The 9,752-nt window shown below is 47.6% G+C and overlaps 1 pseudogene; it reads right to left on the bottom strand.

The window, feature by feature from the left end:
• Positions 1 to 9,752, bottom strand: part of LOC111973535 (traf2 and NCK-interacting protein kinase-like) — a 73,780-nt pseudogene that overhangs the window by 44,805 nt on the left and 19,223 nt on the right.

Below are 9,752 nucleotides of genomic sequence, written 5' to 3'. Positions count from 1 at the left end.
CCTCCACACAACCCCATAGCTCCTCTACTCCTACACATCTCTGTGTAGCCTCCACAACAACCCATAGCTCTCTACTTCCACATCTCTGTGTAGCCTCCACAACAACCCCATAGCTCTCTACTCTACTCCACATCTCTGTGTAGCCCCACAACAACCCATAGCTCTCTACTCCACATCTCCTGGTAGCCTCCACAAGCAACCCCATAGCTCTCTACTCCACATCTCTGTGTAGCCCTCCACAACAACCCATAGCTCTCTACTCCTACTCCACATCTCTGTGTAGCCTCCACAACAACCCCATAGCTCTCTACTCCAACATCTCTGTGTAGCCTCCACACAACCCCATAGCTCGTTACTCCACATCTGTGTAGCCTCCACAGCAAACCCCCATAGCTCTCTACTCCACAATCTGTGTAGGCCTCCACAACAACCCCATAGCTCTCTACTCCACATCTCTGTGTAGCCTCCAAACAACCCCATAGCTCTCTACTCCACATCTCTGTGTAGCCTCCACAACAACCCATAGCTCTCTACTCCTACTCCACATCTCTGTGTAGCCTCCACAGCAACCCATAGCTCTCTACTCCCACATCTCTGTGTAGCCTCCACAACAACACCATAGCTCTCTACTCCACATCTCCTTGTAGCCTCCACAACAACACCATAGCTCTCTACTCCACATCTCCTTGTAGCCTCCACAACAACCCCACAGCTCTCTACTCCACATCTCTGTGTAGCCTCCACAACAACCCATAGCTCTCTACTCCACATCTCTGTGTAGCCTCCACAACACCCCATAGCTCTCTACTCCACATCTCTGTGTAGCCTCCACAACAACCCATAGCTCTCCTCCTCCACATCTCTGTGTAGCCTCCACAACAACCCCATAGCTCTCTACTCCTACTCCACATCTCTGTGTAGCCTCCACAACAACCCCATAGCTCTCTACTCCACATCTCCTTGTAGCCTCCACAACAACCCCATAGCTCTCTACTCCACATCTCCTTGTAGCCTCCACAGCACACCCCATAGCTCTCTACTCCACATCTCCGTGTAGCCTCCACAGCAACCGCCATAGCTCTCTACTCCTACTCCACATCTCTGTGTAGCCTCCACAACAACCCCATAGCTCTCTACTCCACATCTCTGTGTAGCCTCCACAACAACCCCATAGCTCTCTACTCCTACTCCACATCTCTGTGTAGCCTCCACAACAACCCCATAGCTCTCTACTCCACATCTCCTTGTAGCCTCCACAACAACCCCATGTAGCTCTCTACTCCACATCTCTTGTAGCCTCCACAGCAACCCCATAGCTCTCTACTCCACATCTCCTTGTGTAGCCTCCACAACAACCCCATAGCTCTCTACTCCTACTCCACATCTCCGTGTAGCCTCCACACAACCCATAGCTCTCTACTCCACATCTCTGTGTAGCCTCCACAGCAACCCCATAGCTCTCTACTCACATCGGTAGCCTCCACAACCAGCTCTCTTTCCACATCTCCTGTAGCCTCCACACCAACCCCAAGCTCTCTACTCCACATCTCCTGTGTAGCCTCCACAAACAAACCCCATAGCTCTCTACTCCACATCTCTGTGTAGCCTCCACAACAACCCATAGCTCTCTACTCCACATCTCGTGTAGCCTCCACAACAACCCCATAGCTCTCTACTCCACATCTCTGTGTAGCCTCCACAACAACCCCATAGCTCTCTACTCCTACTCCACATCTCTGTGTAGCCTCCACAACAACCCCATAGCTCTCTACTCCACATCTCCTTGTAGCCTCCACAACAACCCCATAGCTCTCTACTCCACATCTCCTTGTAGCCTCCACAGCAACCCCATAGCTCTCTACTCCACATCTCCGTGTAGCCTCCACAGCAAACCCCATAGCTCTACTCCTACTCCCACATCTCTGTGTAGCCTCCACAACAACCCCATAGCTCTCTACTCCACATCTCTGTGTAGCCTCCACAACAACCCCATAGCTCTCTACTCCTACTCCACATCTCTGTGTAGCCTCCACAACAACCCCATAGCTCTCTACTCCACATCTCCTTGTAGCCTCCACAACAACCCCATAGCTCTCTACTCCACATCTCCTGTAGCCTCCACACAAAACCCAAGCTCTCTACTCCACATCTCCTGTAGCCTCCACAACAACCCCATAGCTCTCTACTCCTACTCCACATCTCCGTGTAGCCTCCACAACAACCCCATAGCTCTCTACTCCACATCTCTGTGTAGCCTCCACAGCAACCCCATAGCTCTCTACTCCACATCTCCGTGTACCTCCACAGCAACCCCATAGCTCTCTACTCCACATCTCCGTGTAGCCTCACACAGCAACCCCATAGCTCTCTACTCCACATCTCCGTTTAGCCTCCACAACAACCCCATAGCTCTCTACTCCACATCTATGTGTAGCCTCCACAACAACCCCATAGCTCTCTCTCCACATCTCCGTGTAGCCTCCACAACAACCCCATAGCTCTCTACTCACATCTCCGTGTTGCCTCCACAACAACCCCATAGCTCTCTACTCCACATCTCTGTGTAGCCTCCACAACAACCCCATAGCTCTCTACTCCACATCTCCGTGTTGCCTCCACAGCAACCCCATAGCTCTCTACTCCACATCTTCGTGTTGCCTCCACAACAACCCCATAGCTCTCTACTCCACATCTCCGTGTTGCCACAACAACCCCATAGCTCTCTTGTGGCGCCAGCATATACATTGTGTCATGCGTTCCTCCCCTTGTAAACCGTGTGTGTGTGTAACTACAGGAGTACAAGCGTAAGCAGATGGAGGAGCAGCGGCAGGCGGAACGTCTCCAGAGACAGCTGCAGCAGGAGAGAGCCTACCTGGTGTCCTTTAAAGAGAGGGAGAAAAGGGAGAAAAGAGAGAGGGTGAGAGAGAGCAGTAAGAAAAGAAAATGGCATTACCAAAAAAAGAAACTTAGTATTTAGTATTGAATCAAGTGTGTAAGATAGAAAAACAAGATGTTTTAGAGACTGAGAATTACACGGAGTGAAAGAGAAACATTAGTGAAACAGAACCATCCGGATCCTTGACCCAGACCCTTCCTACACCTGGCCTGGGACATGTAGCTTCATAACACCTAAACGTCAGCCTCATGACTGGTCTATGTTAAGTCTATATCTGGTCTGCAAAAGAGCTCTGGCAGAATGGGGTGAATCCTAGTTGATGTGTGTATTTAATGTGTGTGTGTGTTTGAGAGAGAAACAGCGAGAGAGCGAGAGAGAGGGTGTGTGCGCACCTGAGTGTTACCTGTGTGTGTACCTGTTCTCTCTCCGCGTGCCTCCTCTCCTCATCTCTCCGTAGTTGTTCCATCTCTTCATAGCGTCTTCTCTGTTCTCTCTCCTGCTGCTTCCTCAACTCACGCTCCCTACGCTGTTGCTGTTGGAGAAAGAGAGAGATGGAGGGAGTGAGAGAGACAGAGAGAGACAGACAGAGAATGAATGAATGGTATAGGGTCAGCATCTTTTTATATATGTTTTCAAAGCTGGCACCAGATATGTTATCAAGCTGAGCTGTGCTGGAAAATGCAACGTGAACAGAAAGGATCTGAGTTAGCAGAGTACGGTTCAGGTGTGCATCATAGATCATGCTGCTCTTCCCAACAGCGCTCTACCTCCTCCAGTCTCCTCCTCTGTTCTTTCTGCTCCTCTATGCGTTTCTGCCGCTCTGCCAACAGGAGGCGTTTGTGTTCCTCATTCTGCTGTTGCTCCAACTGCTGCCTCCTCAGAGCCTCAGAACGCTCCTTATTGGCTATCTGCAGCCGCAGGAAGTCCCGCCTCAACGTTGACTCCCCAGGGATGTTGATGATGGAGCTGGACAAGGACGAATGAGAGAAGAGATAGGAGAGGGAAGGTTGATGAGCGTAAATCTCATTTGGAAGCAAAAACGCATGCACACACCAGCGCATGTAGGCACAAGCTCAGAAAATAAACACAACAACCCTACCTTGGCTCCCCCATGTCCCGTTCCTCCTCCTCTTCCTCACTGCCACTGTACTCATATTCTGTCTCATCTGTAACACACGGTTAGAAACACACACATTAAGCAGTTACAAACACACGTCAATGGCAGACAGAGTGGGATCTGAGCCCTTTGTTGTATGTCTCACCCCTCTCTCCGCGTTTCTTCTTGGTTCTGTCGATGTGGTCCTTCAGCTGGATGCGGATCTGTCGTTCGTTGGGCAGCTCTCTGATGAAGGGGTGCTTCAACAGCTGTTCTGTGTTGGGTCTCTGACCATGACTCTTCACCAAGCAACTCTCAATGAACGACTGGAACTTCTTAGACCTGAACGCACACAGTGACAACATAGTGAATGCTTGTGTGAATGTGTGTGTGTGTGTGTGTGTGTGTTTTTGGTAACTCACCACTTCTTGGACTTGAGTCTGGGGGCGGGGTTCCTGGGGATCAGGAAGAGAGCCCTCATTGGGTGCATGTCACACAGTGCTGCAGATAGGAAAAGAAAGGGTTAACACCAGAGCTTTGACACAAACACACACAATACCCATCTCAAGATACCCCAATAACAAACCACAACACCTCCAACCAACGCACACAACGTCTGATAGTGTCTAATGTCACGGTGTTGTGCCAGCCTGTGTTGTGGTTGGCGCTGGTACTTACGCGGTGCTCCTTCTGCCATCTCTATAGCSGTAATACCCAGAGACCACAGATCACTCTGAGAGAGAGAGAGAAGTTAGGAGGGACGGAGGAGATGACAAGGGAAAATACCCTAAACCCTGAAACAAACACACTCATATACACACACAGTCTGCTACGGTACCTTGAAGTCGTAGGTGGCCTCAGGGTTTTCGTCGCAGGCGATGACTTCAGGAGCCATCCAATAGGGCGTTCCTATAAACGTGTTCCTCCTCCCCACCGTACGGTCCAACTGGGCACTCACTCCAAAGTCCACTGGAACACACACACACACACACACACACACACACACACACACACACACGTTTAAACAGTTTGCTTGCTGTCTGTCTGCCTGTCTGTCTGTCTGCAAGTCTGTCTCACCCAATTTGACCTCTGCGTTCTCTGTCAGCAGGACGTTCTGACCCTTGATGTCTCTGTGGATGACCTTGTGTTGGTGGAGATGGGTCAGACCCTAGCAATAGAGAGAAATAGAGGTTGGTAATTAGAAGACATTATTTCAGTAGGTCTCATTCCAAATGTGTTGATTGCATTAGTTCTATATAGAGGGTGGTACCCTGAGGATCTCTCTGCAGATGTAGGCAGTCCACTCCTCCTTCAGAGAGTTCCCCTTGGTGTTCTTAATCAGATCTGTCACCGAGCCCGCCCCACAGAACTCCATCACCAACTACAGAGACAGAGAGAGATGAACACACACCAAACTGAACAGAACTGACAGTCATGCACACAGTCATACACACAGTCATGCACACATGCAAACACGTACGTACCCATAGCTGGTCGTCGATACCAGGTGGGTTCTTCTTGACGAAGGCACCGTAGTAGGTAGCAATGTTCCGATGGTGGCTGTACTTCTTCAACATGTTGATCTCTGCTTTAATCTCCTCTTCCTCATCCTGGAACACACACACACCTTATAGTGATACAAACACAGATGAAAACAATTTGGGATAGCTTTCTTTATATTTGTGTGTGTGTGTGTGTGCGCATGTGCGTGCATGTGACTTACGCCAGTGACGTCCATAACTTTGATCGCCGCAAGCTGGCCTGTTTTGACATGCCGACCCTGAAAGAGAGAGAGAGAGAGAGAATCTGAAATAAATCAGTTTTGCCAACATTACCATCCTGTAATCTGTGTGTTTTGGTCCCAGAGCCACAGCCTGTCACCCAGCTCTCAGCCTGTCACCCAGCTCTCAGCCTGACCAAGATGGCTGACCGCCAGCAGGCCGACACAAACCCCTGCCTCTGATGCGCATTGACAAGGCTCCATCTAGATCTGCTGTATATCAGCTGCCAGCAGAGGCAGCTACTTTACAGTAGGGAAGTTAAATAATACAAAAAACATCACGTAAGATAAGATGCGGATTGAATGTTTGCCTTTATAGTGAGGAAGAATTCCCACATCACTGCCATAACACATAGAAACACTTCCTCATGGTAGCCTAGCAATAGGCCTGGCACGTTGTTTAGTCACAGGGATTTTTACACTGTGGTCCAGACAGACAGACATGTGAGCTGGGGTTACAACACACACAAACACCGTATCTGTTTCCTAGTATTGCATCAGACACACTGAATGTATTTGACAGGCAGAGAAGCTGAACCAAACTGTTAAAAGTCACTCTTCTGTTCTCGACAAGGTGTTGAAAGTGTTCCACAGAGATGCTGACCCATGTTGACTTCCACAGTTGTGTCAAGTTGGCTGGATGTCCTTTGGGTGTTGGGCCAATCTTGATACACATGGGAAACTGTAGAGTGTGAAAAACCCAGCAACCGGTACGCCTAGCACCTATTTCCATACCCCCGTTCAAAGGCACAATCTTTTGTCTTGCCCATTCACCATCTGAATGGCACACATACACAATCCATGTCTGAATTGTCTCAAGGCTTAAAAATCCTTCTTTAACCTGTCTCTTCCCCTTCATCTACACTGACTGAAGTGGATATTACAAGTGAAATGAATAAGGCATCACCTGGATTTACCTGGTCAGTCAATGTCATGGAAAGAGCAGGTGTTCCTAATGTTTTGTACACTCAGTGTATAACACAGATAAAATAATACTTGAATCAATAGACATCGAAATGGATAAAACAGAATTGAACTGGATAGAGTGGTAATGTGTGTGTGTGTGTGTGTAGCGGTATGTATGTGTGTGTGTAGGTATATGTGTGTGTAGGGATATGTGTGTGTGGAGAGAAAAGGACAGAATACTCCCTTTATAGGTGTCCTGAGGCATAAAAACACTCATTGGTTCAGACATGCCTCGCATTCCTGATCTGTTGGAGTACATTTACTCTACTGATTAGACCCAACACACGAGAGAGAGAGAGAGTGAAGGAGTGGAGAGAGTGAGGATCATGGGAAGGTGAGGAAGACCCACGAACGGAGAGAGTGAGTTAAGGATTCAAGAAGGAAGATGAGAATAGAGAGAGAGACGGAGAGAGAGAGAGAAGAGAGAGGAGAATAGGAGGGAGAGAGAGAGAGAGAGAGAGAGAGAGAGAAGAGAGAGCAGAGACAGAGACAGAGAGAGAGACAGAGGAGAGACAGAGAGACAGAGACAGAAGAGAGAGAGAGCAGAAGAGAGAGAGAGAACAGAGCAGACAGGAGAGACAGAGAGACAGAGACGAGAGAGACAGAGACAGAGAGAGAGGAGAGAGAGAGACAGAGACAGAGAGAGAGACAGAAGAAGACAGAGAACAGAGAACAGAGAGAGAGAGAGAGACAGAGAGAAGACAGAAGAGAGAGAAAGAGAGGAGAGAGAGAGAGAGAGAGAGAACCAGAGAGAGAGAGAGAGAGACAGAGAACAAGAGAGAGAGAGAGACAGAGAGAGAGAGAGACAGAGACAGAGACAGAGAGACAGACAGAGATAGAGAGACCAAGAGAGAGAAGACAGAGAGAGAACAAGAGAGAGACAGAGACAGAGACAGACAGAGAGACAGAAGAGAGACAGACAGAGAGACAGACAGACAGACAGACAGACAGACAGACAGACAGACAGACAACAGAACAGACAACAGGGACAGGACAGACAGACAGACAGACAGACAGACAGACAGACAGACATGGAGACATGGAGACATGGAGAGATAGAGGAAGAGAGAAGGACTGAAGACCTACAAATGTGTCTTCCAGTGAAAAGATAGATAACATGGAAACAAATAGGCCTACAGCTTCACACAAACCTACCCATCTCTGTCTGACAAACAGTGTGCAACAGACTCCCTGTACAGCCAACCCTGGCTGTAATCCCACAAGTTAGCTTACAACAAGTGCATCAGAGCGATTTGACGTGAAAAGTCACTGGCAGAGAAAGCAAATACTTTTGGGGCAGCAAGTAGCCTTGTGGTTTGAGCGTTGGGCCAGTAACCGAAAGGTTGCAAGATCGAATCCCCGAGCTGACAAGGTAAAAAACAGTCGTTCTGCCCCTGAACAAGGCAGTTAACCCACTGTTCCTAGGCCGTCATTGTAAATAAGAATTTGTTCTTAACTGACTTGCCTAGTTAAATAAAGGTATAATTTTTTTTAAAGTGCAACCGAGTGCATCGATACCTGGGCCCTGTCCAAAAACAACCCCTAGCACCAAACCCATTGTTTCTTGGAGGTTGAAGAGGTAAGAAATACTAGCTACACTTTGTGTTTTCAGATCTACACAAGTGCTTGGGTTTAGGGGCCAGGGGCCCTGAAGTGAAAAACATGTCGGCAAATAAAACTCATCAGCTCTCAGCTCCTCACTGTTAAGCTCTAACAGGTCAGTGGAAGGTGGCACCACAAAGTTTGTAAACCCACAGGTGCAACATCGCAATACTTCCGGGAATGCTTGCAAAGCAGACAAAACAGTGGTTTGGGGTTTGAGAAGTCAATGAGATTTCTAGCATAGTACGTGCATCATTCATGATATGAGGAATATGAGGAAAATGCAAGCAAACACACATACAGACACACACAGCATTGCCATGGTCATGTTGGGGCTTGATCCAGGTACTGCAGGTAAGATCATGTTGTGTAATGACCTGCCTCTCATCTCACCCAGCAAGACTAAAGGCTGTCAAAACACACACACACAAAATGGCAGAACCCGCTTCTGCTGTTATCTCTAATATTATTCAACCATGTGTGTGTGCAGGCTGTGTGTGTCAYCATAAGGCTGCAGGACAGACAGCTTAACATATTGACGTGAGACGACCGTTAGACCAGATAACGTGTTTCTACTAGAGGTCGGCATGGCCGATTAATTAGGGCCAATGAATTAGGGCCGATTTCATTAGGGCCGATTTCATAACAATCGGTAATCTGCATTTTTGGATGCCGATTATGGCCGATTACACTGCACTCCACGAGGAGCGTAATGTACGCGAGTGCAGCAAGGAGCCACGGTAAGTTGCTAGCTAGCATTAAACTTCCCTTATAAAAAACAATCAATCTTAACATAATCACTAGTTAACTACACATGGTTGATGATATTACTAGTTTATCTAGCGTGTCCTGCATTGCATATAATCGATGCGCCTACTTCGCCAAACAGGTGATGATTTAACAAGCGCATTCGAGAAAAAAGCACAATCGTTGCACCAATGTACCTAACCATAAACATCAATGCCTTTCTTAAAATCAATACACAAGTATATATTTTTAAACCTGCATCTTTAGTTAAAAGAAATTCATGTTAGCAGGCAATATTAACTAGGGAAATTGTGTCACTTCTCTTGCGTTCAGTGCAAGCAGAGTCAGGGTATATGCAGCAATTTGGSCCGCCTGGCTCATTGCGAACTGTGTGAAGACCATTTCTTCCTAACAAAGACCGTAGTCATTTGCCAGAATTTTACATAATTATGACATAACATTGAAGGTTGTGCAATGTAACAGCAATATTTAAACTTATGGATGCCACCCGTTCAATAAAATATGGAACAGTTCCGTATTTCACTGAAAGAATAAACGTTTTGTTTTCGGAATGATAGTTTCCGGATTTGACCATATTAATGACCTAAGGCTCGCATTTCTGTGTGCTAATTATATTATAATTAAGTCTATGATTTGATATTTGA

Source organism: Salvelinus sp. IW2-2015, linkage group LG14, assembly GCF_002910315.2.
Source record: "Salvelinus sp. IW2-2015 linkage group LG14, ASM291031v2, whole genome shotgun sequence".
In the NCBI taxonomy this organism is placed as follows: domain Eukaryota; kingdom Metazoa; phylum Chordata; class Actinopteri; order Salmoniformes; family Salmonidae; genus Salvelinus; species Salvelinus sp. IW2-2015.
Note: the sequence above shows the minus strand (reverse complement) of the source record. Positions and strands in the feature narration are given on the sequence as shown.